This window comes from Danio rerio, chromosome 11, assembly GCF_049306965.1.
Source record: "Danio rerio strain Tuebingen ecotype United States chromosome 11, GRCz12tu, whole genome shotgun sequence".
Taxonomy (NCBI): domain Eukaryota; kingdom Metazoa; phylum Chordata; class Actinopteri; order Cypriniformes; family Danionidae; genus Danio; species Danio rerio.
Window position 1 is genome coordinate 30473660 of NC_133186.1, and position 21565 is coordinate 30495224.

The following is a 21565-nucleotide window of genomic DNA, read 5'->3' on the forward strand; positions in this document are numbered from 1 at the left end:
CATTTTAGAAAAAGTCACAGGGAGAACATGTAAACTCCAAACAGAAAGGCCTACTTTCCCAGCCAGGACTCACACACATGGACCTTCTTGCTGTGAGGCGACAGTGCTACCCACTGATCCACAGTGTCTTTTCCATTTTAGCTTTAACTAACAATGGCAGGTTTTTCCTTATTAGTTTAGTGCTTTGTCTTAATTACACCACACCAAAAAGCCTAACAAAGCCATATTGAAGAAAGGCACAATACTTTATTGAGGCAATTTCATGGAGTCAACCTGGAATGAAGTCTTTGAGCTGTGGACGGCTACAGTAATAGCAGACGTCTGTGTCAGGCAGCTGGAGACACAAAGACAGCTTTTACCTTTCCCTTCTGCTTGCTTTTCCTGGCTTGTCCCCTGCAGCTCTGCATCAACAGGGCAAGCAAGGTTAATCAGTCATCAAGCAAACCCAAACTGACTCCAGGCCCTTCACTTTACTCGAACACACACATCTGAGACCGGCATTTATTCGGGCAAGGCTAGAAAAAAGTCCAGCCTGTTGTCCCCCTCTCTCTCTCTCTCTCTCTCTCTCTCTCTCTCTCTCTCTCTCTCTTTCTCTCTGGATGTTTTATTAGAGCAGTGTGTGACAGATCGCCTGCAATTTGTGATTTGCCTACAGTCGGGAAGCACTTGGGAAGTGCCACTCAAGAGGTCGTTTAACTTCGCTCTGCCCATGAATAGAGAGAGAAATACTGCCACATGGCTCAGTCAGCCTCGCTTTATACAGTCGAGTTCTTGGCCGCGCAGAGATGGATGAACGGAAACTCAAAAATCAACAATTCTGTCAACAATATTCAATAAGACCCATGTGGTTGCGCTTTACATCTTTTGCCATGTCCTCAATTCATTGCAGCTCGCTATTTTGCAACAGAGATATTTGTAAAATTGTTTAAAGATGGTTGGGGCTGCTTAAGACCAAATATGGTGGAATAGTTATGAAACAAATTAGGGACGTTTAGCAAGTGTGTTTTGAATGCATTTTATAAAACCAAAGGCATTTAACATGAATAACCACAAATTAATGTTAAGAAGGAGTTTATATATAAATATTATGATGTAATAGTTAACAGTTAACATTTTCAGCCCTTATTATTTGCATTCATTATTGTTTTCTAACAACAGCTTTATTCTGAGGGGCAGCATGGTGGCTAAGTGCAGTGTTTCCTCTAGGGTTTTTTTTCCAGCTGTGGTGGCAGTTTTTTTTTTTTTTTAACACAGATCTACCAAGTACCTGTGGCGTTATTTCAATGACAAATGTTGTGAGCGCAGTATTACAAGTGATCACATTTATGTAATAGCATACGAGTATGCAAATCTTTTTGCTTGTGCGCCGATTTCCTCTGCTCGTGCACAAAACTTATTGCACGCCCCCTCAAATATACGCTGCTCGAGCGCAGATCTTCTTGTGTGCTTTCAAATGAACGCTGCTAAAGTGTGATTTAGTGGGTTTATGTAACAAGTATGTCTCCAACATTTATTAGATTTGCTAGGAATATTTATGAATGTCTCTAATAGACATTAATGTGTCCTGAAGTAGAGTGAAACTGCTATACGTCGTGTTTGCTGGCCCTACGCATCACGCACCTGTCAGTCAGTCAGTCAGGTCAGTCAGCACGTAACCTTAAAGAGTTAAACAAATGACGCACAGCACTACTATAGTTACAGAAAAGTTTGCGATAATTCACTTACCTTTTAATATGTTTTGGTCCGATTATCACCCCCTGTTAAAAAAATAAAACAGGACTGAATGATTTGAATGAGAAGTTGTAATGTAGCCGTGACAGGATCAGTTTTGGCATGGCACAATTTTGCTTTTGGCATAATGATGTCTTTTTTTTTTTTTTGGCATAATGATGGTTAGCACGATCACTTCACAGCAAGAAGGTTGCTGGGTAGAGAATAGTTAGTTCATTCCGCTGTGGCGACCTCTGAAATAGAGACTAAGCCGAAGGAAAACTAATTAATAAATGAATGAAAATAAAATACCAGCAGTATTAAAAGTAAAATAATTACTACTATAATTAACTTAATAACTACTAATAAAGTGAAAATAGAAAAATAAACTAACTTTTAGACTATATATTACATATTTATATATATATATATATATATATATATATATATATATATATATATATATATATATATATATATATATATATATATATATATATATAATAGTGATATTAAAATAACACTTTTTATGTTATACATTTATATTAGTGCAGATGGTCAGATTTTTTTTCTTTTTTTTTCCCCCTTTTTGTTTAGCATGTTTCCAGTCTAACGCACCATTTGAGCATAACAGTTGTTGTCCATCACCACAAACTCCTGGCAACATTCGCTCTCGGCCATTAGCTTTCTGCGTGAGAGTCTGGCGCACCAAGATAAACGGCCGGCCCATATGCCGTTTCCGTCTGCCAGCTCACTCGGAACTCTATTGCGTCATTCAGCATTATACACTTCAGCTATACTGTTTGTTTACCCATTTCATTAGCCCAAGGTGAGCAGACCACATGTGTCAGGCTTTGCTTAATACCTGAGGAAATGAATTGGTTCCTTATCAGATGGGGAAGGGAATCATTGTATAGCTGAATTACATTATGCAGAGTTGGTTCTGGTAATCTGGCTCGGGCGCTGGTGGAAGATTTATGACTTAATTATCTTTCGAATTGCTTTGGCGAACTCATGTCGGGCCACCAGAGACAGTGATGCCACCGGCAGCCTCCGGAGAAAGCGGCGACAGAGCTGGATGATTCTATTGCCGTGTAATTGAGAAGTGCACACTCGTATTTTAATGTCTTGACCTTATTGCTTCCATTTCAGTATTCAGTATGGACTTTCCTCAGTGAGGCTTCAGATGAATGGTAATGGTCACCTGTAATGCCAAATAGCTTGCAGTTTGTTTTGTTTTCATAGTGAATTGAGTACATACACAACGGCCAGTGATTTAATTGTGCATACATTTTGTATTAATTTAAAAGGTAACAGTTAAAGTACCAATTAGTCTCTTATAACTGTAGCATATTTACCCCCTATTTTTAAGATATTGGCTTTTAATTTGTATTTACAAAGTACATATTCTGCATGATCTCACTCAACATCTCTAATCCTGCCCAGTACATTAGTAACTAATAATAGGCATCAAATTATGAGTTTATTAAGGTTAAAGTCATAATTAATGGTTAGTTAGAATTGTACCTTAAAATAAAGTGTGACTATTTTATTTCATTTCGATACATTAAGTGGCTTGATATGAAAAGTAATAGTGTTTAAATCATCATCAACAACAGCAGCATTACAGTAACTGCATTAATGTTTGCCTTAATTACAGCACACCAGAATGCTTAACAAAGGTGGGTTGAAGAAAGGCACAATGTTTAATTGAAGCATTTCAGTTTTCAATATGGATTTTAATATGCAACCTATTATGCAGAAGAGCTGTTCTGTGTGTGTTTTTTTCCCTTCCTTGTCAAACCCATTGCTATTTTATTATTAGTTTTTATGTATTATTTTTCAATCACTTTATTTTTATACTGCACACCCTTTTTTCTTCATTTGGATTTTCATTTATTTATTGAGGGTCTTTTTTGTCACAAACCAGTTTGACTTGTTTCTGTTGAACACAAAAGAGGTTTTTTTGAAAAAACGTTTGCAAGCTGATAACCTCTGACATCCGTAGTATTTGTTATTTACAGTTACATTCTTAAAATTATCTTCTTTTGTGATCAACAGAACAAAAAAACAAAAAAAACTTTTAGGGTTTTGGTAAAGTATTAAAGTAAGGCTGTGTGATCAATCGAAATTGAATTGCAATCGCAATTTGAAACTTTGCGATTAGCTGATCGCAAGAGGCTGCGATATGAAATATTATTATATAATTTTGTATATTATATAATAATTTAAATTATATAATAATGTATTATATAATTTTCCCCTCCAAATGCATGACTGCCGTTGTGCTGTGTGTGCCGTCTGTTTGTTTGTTACTAGCCAATTAAGTGAGAAAACTTTTGTTCTTTCCAATCAGAATTGTGCAATCAAACTATGCAAAAAGCATAAAATAACCAAAAATAAAATAAACAAACAAACAGGAAAGCACGGTCAAGTGGGATGATGGCGTCTGCCACTTCAGAAGCAATGAATTAATATATATATAAAAAAAAAACAGCATGTCGGTAATATGGGAATATTTTGGTTTCAAAGTCATAGACACTGAACAAAGCCAGGTCATTTGTAAGAGCTGTTGCAGAATTGTTGTCACCTCACAAGAACATTCAACAATCAGCACCTAAAAAAAGCATCACAGGTAGCTTTATGAGTGTCTTGCTAAAAAGTCAACTTATAGTATTGCCATTGACACTCAATATAGTAGCTCACAACAGCAAAGTACAATTTCAGAGTTGTTTGCAGCTGCTATATCATATGAAAAACATCATGAAGGTACCAGGATATAACTAATGAAAAAAAAATTGTGTTTAATTTCTGGATATTTCTAAACAAATTTAAATAAATTTGCTTGACTACAAAATTAAGTTGCAAATCAAATCAAATTCGCAATATCTGAAATAATAAAATAAAAATCACAATTAAATAATTTCCCCAAATCGCACATCCCTATATTAAAGTATTAATGCTTAAAGTTTTGAGTATCATTTTGGGGTAATTTGAGCCTCAAAGTGTATTAATATACATACAGTAATCGTGTAATGATGACGAACATCAGCAGCATGAGCAAAATCTGTTTGAATTTCCTATAGAGGTCAAAATGGTATGTTTTGGATTTTTTACTTTAGTTATTAGTCAAAACTACAGCACACTAGAAAGCTTAACAAACCCATATTGCTGAAATGCAACACTGTTTAATTGAGACACTTCAGAATTCAATATGGACTCGGTGAGGCTTTCAGATGGATGTTGATTGCCACCTGTAATGCCAAAGAGTCTGTGTTTTTTTTTTCACCTCGGACATGGATCTTTCCCCAAGAAGGCTGCCCTTTTTACGCCATGCATCACAAATATAAAGGAGGGTTGCCGATGTGGGAGCACTGTGACAGAAGGTGGCAGAGAGGGCACATATGGAAGGTGCCAGGTGGGGTCAGGGGGCAGCCGAGCTGGAGTCTGCACCGGACACCTGGAGCACTGCTGAAGTCCAAAAATCACAGCTCCCGTCCCATCACATGCTGCTGCATACTAATCACATCAGGTGTCATTGTAGGAAAGTAGGGGCTGCTTCATTTGCATTAGCCAGGGAAAAAGCCTTCATAAGTATGCAGGGCAGGCTGCAGGAGCGGTTGACCATGCAGTGACCAGTGCATAAAATATCCATTTCATTATGCTTGTGTACAGAAAAACTACAATATAAGTGCATTATTTGCCATAAGTTTGGAATCTGGCCAATTACAATTACTTAACGCTTTGATGCCTCGTTCTAATGGCGGTGAATGCAATACAAGGGCTAGTGTTTAAATCACTGTCGTTTAATCAAGGCCGGTAATATTCACAAAGACTTTTGCTGTAATCATCTTTGATTAACACAGGAACGCAGTGACAGGTGCAAAGGCTCAGTTAGACATGTTGATTTATTGCCCGAGTTAAAGAAGTTAATTGTGTTGTTCTGAAATGTTTAAAAAGGCTGTGAATCGTAAACAACTGTCTAATGCAATTTGTATGAAAAGATGCAGCTTGATATGACCCTGAAATTCACTGAGGCTTTAAAATATAGAACAAAGGTATTTGTGCTATTCCATTAATTTTTACAAAAGATTTCAAGGTCAGAACATTACAATGCAAGCTGTGGTATAAAAAACTTCAGCAGGGATGCATTCATCAAGTCAAAAAAAAAAAAAAAAAAAAAAAAGAAATATTCTAAATTAATACACCTTTTTGAACTTTTACATACTTTTACAACCATTTTAACCATGGAAATGGATAGAAAATTTTTCTTAAGGATCACTATATCTATAATAATAAAAATTATATATATATATATTGCAACTGAGATAACATGAGCTGAGCTAACAATGAACAGCTGTATGTTTACACACATTAATCAATACTGCAACAAATGTTTTTGTTGCATTAATAGTTATGGACCGTTTCCACTGAGTGGTACAGTATGGTACGGTACGCTGTTTTGGCCGTTTCCAGAGTCTAAAAGGTACCAAAAAGAGAACCGTACCATACCACGTTTTGGGTACACTTTGCAAAGGGGATCAAGATGCGAAACTGAACACTATTGGTTTACAGAAATGCATTACTAATGCGTGACAAACAGAAGAATGAAAACAAAGAAACCGCCATTTTTAAATAAACAGCCGAGTCATTACATCGTAATAATATATACATATAATAACAAGCTATAGTCAACCCGAGCTCAAACAAACCTTGTCATTGTCTTGATGAATAGCCACAACGCCAAGAAGAACAAAATCTGCAGTGTCCTGTTGTTTTTTTACCAGGTTGTCTAAAAGTGCGAGCGGTTTCACTTTCTCCACAGAGCTTGTGTGCGTATCTATATTAGAAATAATAAACTTTTAAGCTGATAAAACGTGCACATGATTATTGAAGTGCTTCTCATACCTGATTGTTTCAGAAATGTACAAACGTGAGCATGAAGCACGAAAAAACAAAGGAGAAGCCGGAAAAAACAAAGGAGCAAATGATTCTTTCAGCAACCTAAAACATGAACAAACTGCCATGTTTAACTATGATCATCACCTTTTGGACTATTAGGAACTTGGAATGACGGAATTACTTTCTAACACAGGTTACATGTGCTGGTGAAGATTAAAGATACAGACGAGAGGTTTGCACTGACTGTGGGTTATATGTTGTGGTTGTTTTTGAACCCAAATAAGGACTAAATGTTTGCTGTGTGTAGTTGTTCTGTAATTGGTAACAATTAAAGACTGTAAGGGTCTGTATGTGTTCATATATGTGGATCATACATATGTGTTTATTTATTTTATGTAATTTCAGACGTTACATCATTTATCTGCAGATATAATCAAATCTTAGAAGAGAAAGGTTAGTAATGAACATTTATACACAAGTATTTATGTGTATAAAGCATCTGTTTTGTGAGAAGTGCTTCTCATATGATATGTGAACGACCCTCTGTCCTACCATTGGTACCCTTTTGGCAGTGGAAATGCTAGCCTGATAAAGGTGGCCCGTACTGTACTGTACCAGTCAGTGGAAACAGGTGATTAATGTTAGTTTACAATGTTAACTGATTTACTTCACTAAGTGCTACCAATTATAAAGGAAAGCACATTTTAAATGATAGTAAAGTTACAGCAAGGACAGCAGATAAGGTTAGTTCTGCAGCCTTGAATGTGTGCCGAAAATAAACCATAAAAGGTCTGACTGCAGCTAACGCTTCTATTCAGCATTTTTCTTAGCTTTAATTGACTTTTATCGGTGCCGTTCGTAAACTCAAATTTACCTTTAAAATACTTGTCAAAATTCCATATTAATTTGTCATGCAGATAATATGGAAATATATCACATACGTTGGTTTTTTTTTTTGTGTCATGTGAATTTGTTACTTGGCAGATAAGAGATTAGTTTTGGAAGGCAGTTGTTTTATATTGCTTATTCCTCATGCTAAAATCACACATAAGCTTGGACCCGTGCGATTAGCTCTCTACCCCTGTGCTACGTCTTGACCCAAATAAGTCAGGGCAGGATAACAAAATCGCGAGAGCTAATATAATTTGTCCTCCTCTCTGCTAACAGTCAGAACAAGACTTAAACAGGTTGCCTTGTTTAGATGTGACGTGCCAATAGACCTCTGCTTGTCTGTGAAATTCATGAAATCTGTCAGATGGCAGTCGGCATACAGTACATCGTATCCATTAACTATGCATCTATGCATAAAAAGAAAGAATGCTAATGCACATCATTGGACAGCTGCCACTCGCTGACTTTTTCTCTAAACAGCAGAGTTCCTGAAGCAGCGAAACCATGCAGAGGGTTTCAGATTAGACTCAAACTCTCTGTAAGTGTCTGCAATCTTCTTAAGACGCTGAAGTGCCTATTTTTGAATTAGCTTATGGTGTGTATACGAGTATATTAATGCTTCAATCTTTTCCAGTGCAGATGGTTTAAAGCTTGATGAACTGAAAAGGGGGCTGCACTGCTTTACGGCACTGGAAACTCTGCGGAGACATAAAACTCTCAATCCAATGCAGATGGGAAATAGGGACGCCTGCCAGACGCACTGTTTCTCTCTGCTTTTCTTTCCTTTTTTTTTTTTTAGGTCGTACACCATGTTAAAAGTTACATGCAAATGCAGCGGGTCTGGCTCTCTCTGAGTCTCATAAATAGGAAATAGCCAGTATTCGTTTGCGCACCATAGAAGAGCAGCAGCTGCTGTCGGACTGGGCTGGGAAAAGTTTTGCCGCAGGAAAGTTTTACCGTAAAAGGGGCTTAGGGAGTCGACGGGGGTGGACGAAATTTATAAGCACTGACCTGCAAGGGCTACTTCTACCAACCTTACCAAATCACGACGGCACTCTTCTACACCACAGCTCGCCTCCAAATGAGATCCACATGCCTTCCAGACCTATTATAAAGAGCCGAAGTGGAGAGCCAATGGGAGTGAGAGAACATTCCACATCAGTCAGAGGCTTTTATATGATAATTAGGCAGAGCTTTTGTAACACATTCTTTGCTTGCTCACTGTTCACCCTGGCCCTAATTATTACTCATTACGCACCTACAGTATAAGAACTCGGATTACACTTACAATTGTTTTTGTGTTTGAAGACAATTACGCATACATTTTTTTAAGGTAAAATAGTAAATTGTATAATTTTATATAAGAAATTATTATTGTATTAAATTACTTAATGCATTTACTAACATGAAAAAAATAATGAACAATACATATATTACAGTATTTGTTCTTGCTAGTTAACCTTAGTTGATGAAAATAAAGTTGTTCATTTTTAGTTCATTTAATTTTACAGTGGATGAACTAATTTTAGCAAGTAGGAATTAGGATTTTAGTAATGCATTAGTAGACCTGTCACAATAATCAATATATCGACTTATCGAACAACATGTGGACATGACCTCAATAATTGTTGGTGATGCTATAAAATATCACCCATACATAAAAAACAATTCTTGCAACATTTTAGCAGATTGCACAACCTCTCTATCTCTATTAGAGGTGTCTATGTCAGTATGGTTAAAAAAAAAAAAAAAAAAAACTATATTTTATACTTTAATACTGTACATTTTCATGTGGGTGCCTGACGACTGAAAATTGATCTGTTACTTTTTCTAGTTCTTTTTACCTTGGACATTTTTTGTTAACATTCATGATTAATATTATTTGTTTGTTTATGATATATACATTTTCATTTTCTGATTCCAGTTGCCAATTGTTACTATAATTGAAATATTCTTAAGAATAAAATATTATGTCTTCTTTGGGAGACTGTGCTTGCATTATGATGCTTTTATAGTGTCAAAATGGTCTTAAAATCACAGTAATATTGTTTATAGCAATAAATATTGTTGCTATATATCGTACCAGAAAAAATAGATATCGTGACAGGCCTATGCATTAGCAAATGTTGAACTTTATGATTAATAAATGCTATATAAGTATCGTTCATAGTTAGTTCATGTTAGTAAATGCGTTAACTAATGAAATCTTATTGTAAGATGTGACCATATATTTTTATATATGTGATGTTATGTTCTGACCTGCACTTGATAAAATATTTTAAAGAATAATCCTAATATTGTTAATATTTTTCAAAGAATTATAAACTGACAAAGTGTAAAAATTTACCATTATCAGAATTACAACAGAATTCTCAATAAATAAATAAAATTAACTACAATTCAAACCTATTTTCCAAATGGTCCATACATTTTAAATATGGTTTTGAATTTTAGTCATTTTTCATTTACAGAGAATTTTGTGGTAATTCTAGTAATCTTGCTCTGATTATGGAATATACAGTTGAAGTCAGAATTATTAAACTCCCTGAATTATTAGCCTCTCTGTTTGTTTTTTCCCCAATCTCTGTTTAATAGAGAGAAGATTTTTTTCACCACATTTTTGTTTGTAATAGTTTTAATAACTTATTTCTAATAACTGATTTATTTGATCTTTGCTATGATGACAGTAAAAAAATATTTTACTAGATATTCTTCAAGATACTACTATACAACTTAAAGTGACATTTAAAGGCTTAACTAGGTTAATTAGGTTAAAAAGGCAGTTTAGGGTAATTCGGCAAGTTATTGTATAACGATGGTTTGTTCTGTAGACTATCAAAAAATATATATAGCTTAAAGGGGCTAATAATTTTGACCTTAAAATGGTTTTTAAAAAAATGAAAACTGCTTTTATTCTAGCCGAAATAAAACAAATAAGACTTTCTCCAGAAGAAAAAATATTATCGGACATACTGTGAAAATGTCCTTGCCCTGTTAAACATCAATTGGGAAATATTTAAAACAAGGAAAAAAAATTAAAAGGGGGTTTAATAATTCTGATTTAAACTTTATATTATAATTATAAATAGATATAATGTGATTTATTGGATTAATGGCAAAGCTGAATGCTTCTTAAATGATTAGTTATGGAATAGAAATATTAAGACATGGATAATTTATTTCAAAATAGAATTTAGTTTAATGTAAACTGACACTATTTTAAAAATCTGCAGGTTGTCTCTATTTAGATAAATTTTTTTAATGTAAGTAAGTTTCAAAATCTTTAAGTTTTATTTGGATGGATTTGTTTTGTTTTCAAGAAAGAATCCAAGAGTATGTGGCTGTTTGGAGTTATAACGGCTTCAAGGCATTTATTTACCAGCTTGGACTGGATCAGAGCTCAGCAATGACTATGCCTCATTAAAGACTAATAAACTTATATGAGTGGAATTAACCCTGTGTATTATTCCTTATGAAACAGCTGCACATTGATGTAAAGAGATTCTGGCACATAAAACAGAATTGGGTTTCAGAAATTATTGAAAAATTGTCATAAAGGGTGCAGAAACCCTTATGTCTGTCATATTAGATCCAGAAGAACAGACTATATTAATTTTGTTGCCAGCACTGTGGTGAATAAACAACTGATGAACTGTTTGGAGATGCAAACATCTATAAGCTCGTCATTATTCAATTCGACTTTTAAACATGACCGTTCCTTCCCATCTGGTTGTTTTCCATAGCACACATATGCAAATGTTATCTATTCCTCATGCCTATGTTTTCTGCCCCTCACACATACTGTAGAGACCACGTGCGACGCACAGTGTGATCATTCCAATGTGTTTCCGAACAGCCCGTCTGCCAGGAAAATGTAAAAGAAAAAGCACCTCGCCTTGCAGATAAATAGTTTTCATTAGTTGCACCATTGAGAGCAATTGTGTGGAGACATTAAAGTTCCGAACAAGTAGAACAAACACTTGATGACCATGACTCTGAGTACACCTTGTTTGCCTAGAGGGCTTTTAAAATGCATCCGTTCTGCTTTTTTGAAGTGTAGTAATAAAATTTGTGAATCTGAAAGGTCTGCTAATTTTTTAGATCAACTACACTCTCAGAAAAAAAGGTACAAAATTGTACCTTTTAGGGTACAAATGGCCCGTCACTGGGGTGGTACCCTTAAGGGTACAAATTTGTACCTCTATTTAAAGGTACAAAATTGTACCTTCTACATTTGTACCCTTTAAGGGACAATTTTGTACCCCCACCGAAGGTACAAAAATGTACCTTTTTATATTATATAGTATTTTCAGGGTACTGACCCAGGCATTTTGATCCATTGGTGACTGCATGCACAAATAAATAAATAAAACATTTCGGTTCGCAGATGTCCATTTTTATTTATTAATGTAGAAATATTTCATTACAACTCACAACTGAATGTGTCAAGAAATAAAATTACACAGTAAGTATAGAGCAGACATGTAAAACAGTAAAAAGAACAATTTAGAAAACAAATAAAAATTGTTCACTCACTGTACAGTATATAATCTACCCTTAATACAAAGACCACAAGAATACTGTTTAAGATTTATAAACACATTACACAGGCTACATCAAGTACTTCACTTTATAAAGTCCAAAGTATTTGTCTTGAGTCAGAATACTCGGTCATAATAAATAATTTGTCATCAAAATTTTCTCTGTATTTCAGAATGAAGGCAATGTTTCTCTATAAATTGCTTCAACAGTGCAGAAAACCAAAAACATCAGTAGCCTTTTTCTCAACATCAGTAGATTACTCCTCATCATCCTCAAGTGGAGTTGTAAGTTGTTGTAACACAATATGTGTTTATGCTTTTGATAAACATGACATGTAAGGCACTTATAACTGGAAAATGTTCTTTGATAGTCATTAGGACCACAAGTTATTTAAAAATTAGCTTCATGCATGAATGACAGCAGTGTGCTGGAGTAACTTGATGATTGCGATTATCCCAAGAGCATGTAGAGAAACAAAAAACAAGGTTGATCACTTTGGTAACTGGAGTAGATCGAGGCTTGTCACCGTCCACCGTTCATTCAAAACATTCCACTGCAGAAACATCAAGGTGTTCTTCTAATAAGATGGATATGTCAAAAATGTATATTCGTCCACATCATCAGCCCGGCCAATCGCAATCCCATCAACTCTGAAGACTGCCGTGACTCGTCTTGTTAACACAGTTGTCCAGTCGGTGGCCTCCTCCTGTACTTGAACTGTTGGATGTGGTGAAGATGATTCACTGTAAATGACAAAGCAATAATTACTTTAATATCAGTCACTCTATCACTGATGAAGAGAAAATCAACATGCATAGAAAGTAAAATAATTAATATTCACTGATTAAAAAAAAAAAAAAGTATCACAGATTAAAAGACTAATATAAATTTCATTCATTCATTCAATTTCTTTTTGGCTTAGTCCCTTTATTAATCTGGGGTCGCCACAGTGGAATGAACCACCAACTTATCCAGCATATGTTTTATGCAGCAGATGCCCTTCTAGCTGCAACCCAGTATTATGAAACATCCAGACACACTCATTCACACACACATTTATACACTACAGACAAATAAGCTTACCAAATTCAGCTATAGCGCATGTCTTTGGACTTGTGGGGAAACCGGAGCACTTGGAGGAAACCCTCACGAACACTGGAAGAATATGCAAACTCCTCACACAAATGCCAACTGACCCAGCCGAGGCTCGAACCAGCGACCTTCTTGCTGTAAGGTGACAGGACTACCCACTGCGTCATCCTAATATAAAGAATATCAAGCATTATAAAATGCATTTATCACAGCATATACTAAACAGAAAACAACATACGCACCCAAGCACAACGAAATGTTGAAGTGTCTCGCTTAACAAGGCTGGCAACATGAGAAGTGCTGCTGTAAAATCAATTCCTGGAACATACAGTAAGATGTGGCATACAAACAAATATGAAGGAATCCATCCAAAGCTAGAATTTAATAATATTAATCAAGTGGAGAAAGTTTAGAAAGAGTACCTTAGAGTCAGGTCCTTAGAATTCTTCAGTTGATCTCTCATCTTTCGATGAATACCTAGAAAATAATTTTAAACACGTGGGTGTACATTTATTGTTGTTTGTAACTAAAAACCTACAAATTTAAAATAGTATGCAAGCCATTAAACCATGGTATAGATAATGAGACATACTTACATCTTGTAACTGAGCCATGCTTTCATATGACATGCCTTCATTGGTTTGATGCTGTTAGGCTGCATTCTGTTGTTCAATCTTGTCCTGAAAGACAATTGGAAACTTCATAAACTTCTGGAAAGCAATAAGATAAAGCAATAACTATTTATTTATTTTGAGATATTAATAAAATAGGAAAAATAGCTCAAGGTAAGTTACCAGTTTCAGAACAAATAAGACAAATTATTACATTAAAGAACAAAGTATAACTTAAAACGTCGATTTATACAACGTGGTATGTTAATAATTATTCTACATTAACATAAGTATAACGTTAAACGATAGTAAAGCACCAACAATTCTGGACATGAGAGTTTGTGGACACTCCTCAACATTAATGTAACTTAGACACTGAAACGAAGATATGTACAAGCATACACACGCCACGTTTGTAACTAGCCACGTTTACATAATCAGTCGCTTTGCCGGTGACAAAATTGTGATTTTTCTTCACAAAATGGCGGTGTATATAACCGTCTAAAATTACATTTCCTCGGTCAACCGTGGCTAGAAAATGGCCTCAAAATATAAAACATTATCGATAATTACAAATTCCAGTATTAATAACAAAGGTATATGAAGACTTTAGTCGCGCCAGCTCCGGGCCACACCGCACATTACTCACGGCCCGATTCCGGTGCACGGTTACGGCAGCGTCGGCTCGCTTCTGCCGCCGCATCTGGCCCGAATAACGTTAACGATACAGCAGACGGACTCGGGCAGGCGAGAATCTAACGTTAGCCGCAACTGGACCGAGTGTATTTTGCTATCTGGGTTGCGATTATATTCCGCCGTGGCAACACTTATTAATAAAGCAGTTACGTAAGATATTAGGCGCGAATACGTAACGTAGGCGATAAAGGGAGCTTTTACACCGAGAAAACTAACAGCATATAATACTCACCTTCTATAACGTTATGTCCCTCGGTGACTTCGATATCATATTGTATTAACTTCTTTAATAAGCTGCAGACATCTTAGCAAACTCCATCCTGCAGGCCAACGTACACCAGCCAGCCCGGAGCACTTAAAGCGGGGGAAAGCCGAGACCCGAGAGTCAGACAAAATCAACAGAACACGGCTTCACATGTAAAAATGAGACTGAAAATATATCTTTAATACATTCTTACCTGAAAAGTGTGGACTCCAAAATAGACTTTTCTTTGAAAAGCGTGCGAAGTTCTGTGTAAACAGCCAGCATACTCGACCGACCGCCCGCCTCAGTAACAAACACTACTATAACGTCTCAACAAGCCAAATTCTTAAAGAGACAGCAACATCACCACCTGTATGAAGATGCTATTCTACATCCCATATACTATAGAGGGTCTTAAACAGTAAGCAAAGACCAGTATTTACGTTTTTAATGATTAAAATTACATTCAATTATAAATTAAATTATTAATGATTTTGAGAATTTTTTAAATTTAAATACATGAACAAATTGTAATTATTAAAATATTTAATTCAATCAATTTATTTATTTATTATATTTATAAATTATGTATTTTAGTATTAATGTTTAGTATTAATGCATTTAAATTAGTGTTATATAGTGTCTTGATCTTATCATGAGCTGAGGGTGCAATTTTGTTCCTATAGGTAAACAAAATAAATAATTGTACCTTTAAAGGTTACAAATTGGTCCTTTACGGTACAATTTTGTATCCAAATGTGCTATAAAAGGTACAAAAATGTACCTTTCAAACCTAAATCTGGACATTTGTACCTTTATAGCCCATTTGAGTACAAAATTGTACCCTTAGGACCAATATGGGACCTTTAAAGGTACAATTATATATTTTGTTCCCTCTAGGAACAAAATTGTACCTTCACTGTACCTTTTTTTCTGAGAGTGTAGTTTGTGGAACTCCAGCCAATATAGAAACCTTTTTATTTTTTGGCTTCTTTCACACAATGTCTACTTTGCTTTTTTCTTGTCATGTTGAGGAGAAGCTTTTATCGTCTAAAAAAAACATGTATTCTAGTATTTCCTCAGCACCTTTAAAAAGAAAATCTTCTACATTGTTTCTGCACTTAATCAGTTGTTTATGAGTGAGAGATTGAGGGTGCAGAATATAGTCACTTTTTGACCTTGGAAGCATGTCAACATATTGTAGGAGATCTCCTTTAAAATTTAAATAACAGAATAACAGGGTCTCTTTGTAACGTTCATACTAAGTCTGTGTGATGGACTGCTGTCAGGAAAAACATCTTGGAAATCTGCAACAGTCTGCTTTTTCAGCTCTCTCAAATCAGCATATGTTCACCCCTGTGAGCTGCTGTACATGCTCTGACTTTGTTTGCATTAGCCCAGATTGGATTACCAGCTACAGGCTCGGCGAAATGTAAATGCAGCACACAAAATGCACGTCAGCCTTTATACATATATGAAATTTGTTGTGAAATTTGTATACTTATCCAAATATTTCTCTAGTGATGTTTAACAGATTTTAAGAGAAAATTCTCACGGAATTTCCTAAAAAAAAATTTTTTTCGACAGGGGAAATTGTTTTATTTATTTATTTATTTTTTGGGGGGGGGGGGGGGGGGGGGATAAATAGTGTTTTTTTGTAAACAATTTAAGGTCAGTATTATTAGGCCTCGAATATTATTTGTTTTCCGATTGTCAATAAAACAAAACACTGTTATCCAATTACTTGCCTAATTATCCTTACTTGTCTAGTTAACCCAATTAACCTAGATAAGTCTTTAAATTGCATTTAAAGCTGAATAACAGGATATAAGAAGAACAATGTCACGCACTGCCGCAATGGCAAAAACAAAGCTAATTTGGTATTAGAGTTATTAAAACAATTTATGTTTAAAAATTGTCCCAGTACTGGTTTGTGGCTGCAAGAGCATAGGCGATGTAAAACATATGCTGGAATAGTTGACGGTTCATTCCGCTGTGGCAACCTCTGATGAATCAGAGACTAAGCTAAAGAAAAATGAAGAAATGAGTGTTTAAAATATTTAAAATATAGATCTTTTAAGCAACATTTGGGATTTTTTTTTAAATACCACAAGCCAAATCTGAACCTGGGCTGTCAGGTGATGTTGTGATGAAGCTCCCCTCCACACTTCCAAAGGGTCAAAACTACAAGATCTATGCAGACAACTACTTCACCTGTGCTTTTCAGATGAAAAGTCTTAGAGACTATCACTGCAATCAAACACATTCAAACCACACTGAATGTGACCAATTATTTTTTACAAATATTTTTGTTAATAAATGCTTAATTATAAAAGAAATATGAGTGATGTTATGATGTATCCTGTTGTGGGGCTAAGTAAATTAATAACCCTGCAAACGAATGCTTTAATGCTCTTAATACCTGTTCAGACAAAGTGAGTAAAAATACAGAAATTCTGCTCATGACTACGCCCAATTAGGGTTGGGCCTATAGATGATGATGCCAGCAATTCAAATACACACACTTAGGCCCCATTTACACTAATACATCTTAGTTTTAAAATGGCATTTTAGAATGAAAACAGTCCACGTCCACACTGGCGTATTAATCTTGTCTCTATCTCACGACTCTTCAGTCTTTTGAATCTATCTGGTAGCGTGTCACAGCATCAGTACACTGCTTCAATCTTTTGCTATACCCTTGTATTTAGTAATTTTAACGAAAACCTCCAATTTTGTTGGTTGGTTCCTGTTGGTTTTGCACCTTTTTTACCAACCAAGTTTGTTGACGACATTATAACAACACAGATTGTTGGAAAAAGTGGAAAAAAGTGATTGACAGGTGGTAATTTGTGTGTAACTTATCTTTATTTATAATTTGATTTCTTATAGGTAAAACAAAGACCATGCGGGTCAGGTAGTTGAAATGGTAGGCTACAAATAATTAATTTGTTATGAATTAAATAATTATTCATAAATAATTAATTCATCACCACTTACAATGACAATGTTATCGTCCATCGCGATGTTTCACATTAGACATCATATGATGCCAAACTGGTTGATATCCCCCAACCCTAGGCCCAACATTGCAATATCACTACATTTACCTAAAAGCTTACTAAAACATAAAAAAAATTGAAATTTTTTTTAATTCTTAGATCAAAGGCATCCTAAAACAGTATCTAATGCCGAGTTCAGACTGCATGATTTTAACCCCGATTTTGACTCGCCGTGTTTTGAGAAATTGCTGACAAATGCCTGAAATCGCAGGCAAATCGGTGCTCATGCACGCGAGTGACAATTACACAGTGTGAACTATCACAGACGCGATCTGAGAAAATCGCCAATGAGTCGCCGATCCCCATGAGATATTTGGCGTGCTAAAAATCTGGAGCTGTCGACGGCCAATGAGAGAGCAGCATTCACTACCATAGGTGCCTCCAGCGGGAGGTTGGGGGAGAAGTTAAAAGCGCTCATTTTCAATTTATTTGTAGCCAAGAAATAAGAGGAAAGCTAGAAATAAAGAGGAAACACTAGCTGTATTTGGCAGGAGCAGCCGTGTCTGTTTGACGTGTCATGTGAGCAATATCACAACCAGGTAAAAAAGAAAAAAGTTATGGAGAAATTGCTAATTCCGATCAAACCCAGGTGAGCAAATATGAATTTTCTACCCCATTAAAGGCCTCTTTCTCATTATGTAGTTAACAACAAAAGATATACTTCGTGTTTTGGTTGTGAGATGTTTGGAGAGAGCGATTCTTATTGTAAAGTCATGCAGTGTGAAACCCCCTGTCATCGATCCATCTTGCAGTGTAAACAAAGCAGCGACAAAATGCTAGCCCAGATAGTATTGCAGTGTGAAAAAATCTGTGACACGACTACTTTGAAAATCATGCAGTCTAAACTCGGCATATGAGCACTTTATATATATATATATATATATATATATATATATATATATATATATATATATATATATATATATATATATATATATATATATATATATATTTAAATATTTAAATATATATATATATATATATATATATATATATATATATATATATATATATATATATATATATATATATATATTTAAATAGATTCATGTACAATAAGATGCCTGATTGCTTCTCCATTGTGGAAGCCTGACTGTTTGCTGTATTAGTCCTGTCTTAAAACCACATATCAAATTTAAAGTTGACAAGATGCTGCCCGTAGCTTGCCTTTTAAATCATAGCTTTTGAGTGGATTGAGCATGGCCATGCATACTGGCTGAAGATTCTCATGCACTCCTGTAGAGTCCAGGGAAGCCATTCATTATCCTCTGGCATATATTTATTAACTGGCAGGGACAACAAGATTATAGCTTGTTCAGCGGTATGACATGTTTTCCAATAGTACATAAATGCCTGATAGGATATTGTGTGCAATATTTTTTTTATTGTATACAGGCATTTTAGATTAGTTTAATAGTAATACTAATAGATTTAATAGTAGTAAATGGGGAAGACACGTTGGAAAAGTTTTATTTTATTATATTTTTATCATATTATTCAAAACTGATTATTTTGTTTATATGTATCTATGCATACATACAGAATAATTGGGGAAGCATTTACTTTTAGGTAAAAAAAAGTCAGGTTGAACTAGTTATATATTTTTAATTATTGTTTATTTTAATTTAGTAATAAATATGGAAACATTTGATTGGATAGATTGTATTTAGTTTTTTCCATTTTATAATATTTGCTTACATTGTAATACTCCAAATTCAATGTAAATCAAGGAGTATGTACAGTATATGCAGCCCATTTTGCAAGTGGCATGAATGAAAACACAAATAGATTATTAATCATAATCAATTTTTTATTAATTGAAAGCTGAAATATCATGTTTGTGAAACCCTCAGATAGAAATGCTTTATTTAAACTGAGCAGTGCTCTTCTAAGCACTGGACTCGACACTCCTCCATCACCTGAGCATTCGAGGCCGATTTACAGCTCATTCTGGGCTCTCAAGAGCAGGAAATAAGCAGACGAATAAGCCACTTAAGCTCTCCTTCTAACCCGGAGAACGTAAGCTCAAGCTGATAGCAGCTACGGGCTTTCCTACTGAGTGGCTTTTTCAATGAGAAGTGTGTGTATGTGTGTGTCGTAGGAGTGGCCCGTGTCTTAACAGGCCTGAGCCTTGGAGGCGACGAGGGCCATAAATCCCAGCCTTTCCAAACCTCACACAGCTCCAGCAGCGTTCCTGAGCATGTCCATTGAGCTTTTCTGACTCTCTGCGCTACGCTCTAATGCTTAATGGCTGTTAGGCAAACCCTAGACCTTTATTTCGGTAATGAACTGGGTGAGCTTTCTTTTGTAGAGAAATCAGGTTGGACAAGTACGATACAACAGAGCCAGTAATATATGGTTTGACACGCTTTTCACCGCAAATACGAACATTCATTTACCTTCGGCTTAGTTCCTTATTTATCAGGGGTCGCCACAACGGAAAAAAACGCCAACTATTCTGGCATATGTTTACGCAGAGGATGCCCTTCCAGCCACAACCCAGCACTGGGAAACAATCACACACATTCACATTCACACACTCATACACTACGGCCAATTAAGGTCATCCAATTCACCCATAGAGTATGGGGGGTGGGGGGGGGAGTAAACAGGGTTGTGGAGTCACAGAAGAAAGTGACAGCGGCCGTTGAGGAAGAGGATCGGTTAAAGAGAGGTGCCGGATCAGAATTCAGAAGTGCAGGATCTGAATCCCGTTAAACCCACAAAATACATCTGCTTCAAGATTTTAGAAACTGACTTTTTCTTTTAGCCTCATAATTTGATGTTGCCATCTCTGTACTTTGTTGTACGGGTTGTCACCAGGTTACGGGAAAAAATAACATGCTTATCACATCCAATCAGAGCAGAGATAGCATTTAAAGGCTTAAAAGCACAAACTGTTTTTCAGTTCCAAGACTGTATTTCAATTGTAGACAATTCCATAATTTATTTATTCATTTTCTTTTCGGCTTAGTCCCTTTATTAATTTGGGTTTGTCACAACAGAATTAACCGCCAATTTATCCAGCATATGTTTTCCACAGCGGATGCCTTTCTAGCTGCAACCTATCACTGTGAAACATCCATACACACTCATTCACACTTATACACTACAGACAATTTAGCTTACCCAATTCACCTATCCCGCATGTCTTTGGACTTGTGGGGGAAACCGGAGCACCCAGAGGAAACTTACGCGAACACGGGTCGGGAAGAACATGCAAACTCCACACAGAAATGCCAACTGACCTAGCCGAGGCAAACCAGCCACCTTCTTGCTGTGAGGTGATTGTGCTACCAACTGCGCCACCGTGTCTCCCACAATTCCATAATATTACAGTGTTTTAGGGCTTGTTCTTTGCCTTCTGTTCTGATAAGTTGCCTTTTGACATTTGATAGATGAACTATGATAGGAATAATAACACCTTATCATATAATTTTAAAGCACTTCAGTAATTGTTCACAGTCTAACAAAGATTACTATCATAGTTTACACAAATCATCATGAAAAAAGGTGCATAATTTACAAATACAGAGACCCAAAACATCAGTTGCGTTCACCGTACTTGGCTTTCATGAGCATAAACTGTATCTGGATTTATTTGTTTTCAGCGCACCACAAAATTTGTCCGCCCTCTTGTTGAGGAGAACATAACACAAGAAGAGATTTCAGACTAGATTACATCACATTGAAGAAGCATGACCAATGAGGGAGACAGAGACCCAGTCTGGCCTGGAAATTCCGCTCGCCACCTTGTTTATGTGGTTCAGCGCCATGCAATTTACATCTGTTTAATCACACTGCAGGATCTGTGC

At 35.7% G+C, this 21565-nt stretch overlaps 1 protein-coding gene and 1 long non-coding RNA gene across 12 annotated transcripts in view; one reads left to right on the plus strand and one right to left on the minus strand.

Annotated features, from left to right (window-relative positions):
- Window positions 1-21565, plus strand: part of ephb2b (eph receptor B2b) — a 258150-nt gene that overhangs the window by 205580 nt on the left and 31005 nt on the right.
- Window positions 11879-14981, minus strand: LOC141376622 (uncharacterized). Its single transcript, XR_012387199.1, has 7 exons — window positions 14903-14981; window positions 14677-14798; window positions 13734-13817; window positions 13560-13614; window positions 13380-13455; window positions 13129-13305; window positions 11879-12788 (listed from the first exon to the last, which is right to left on the minus strand). It is a non-coding gene; the product is annotated as an uncharacterized lncRNA (long non-coding RNA).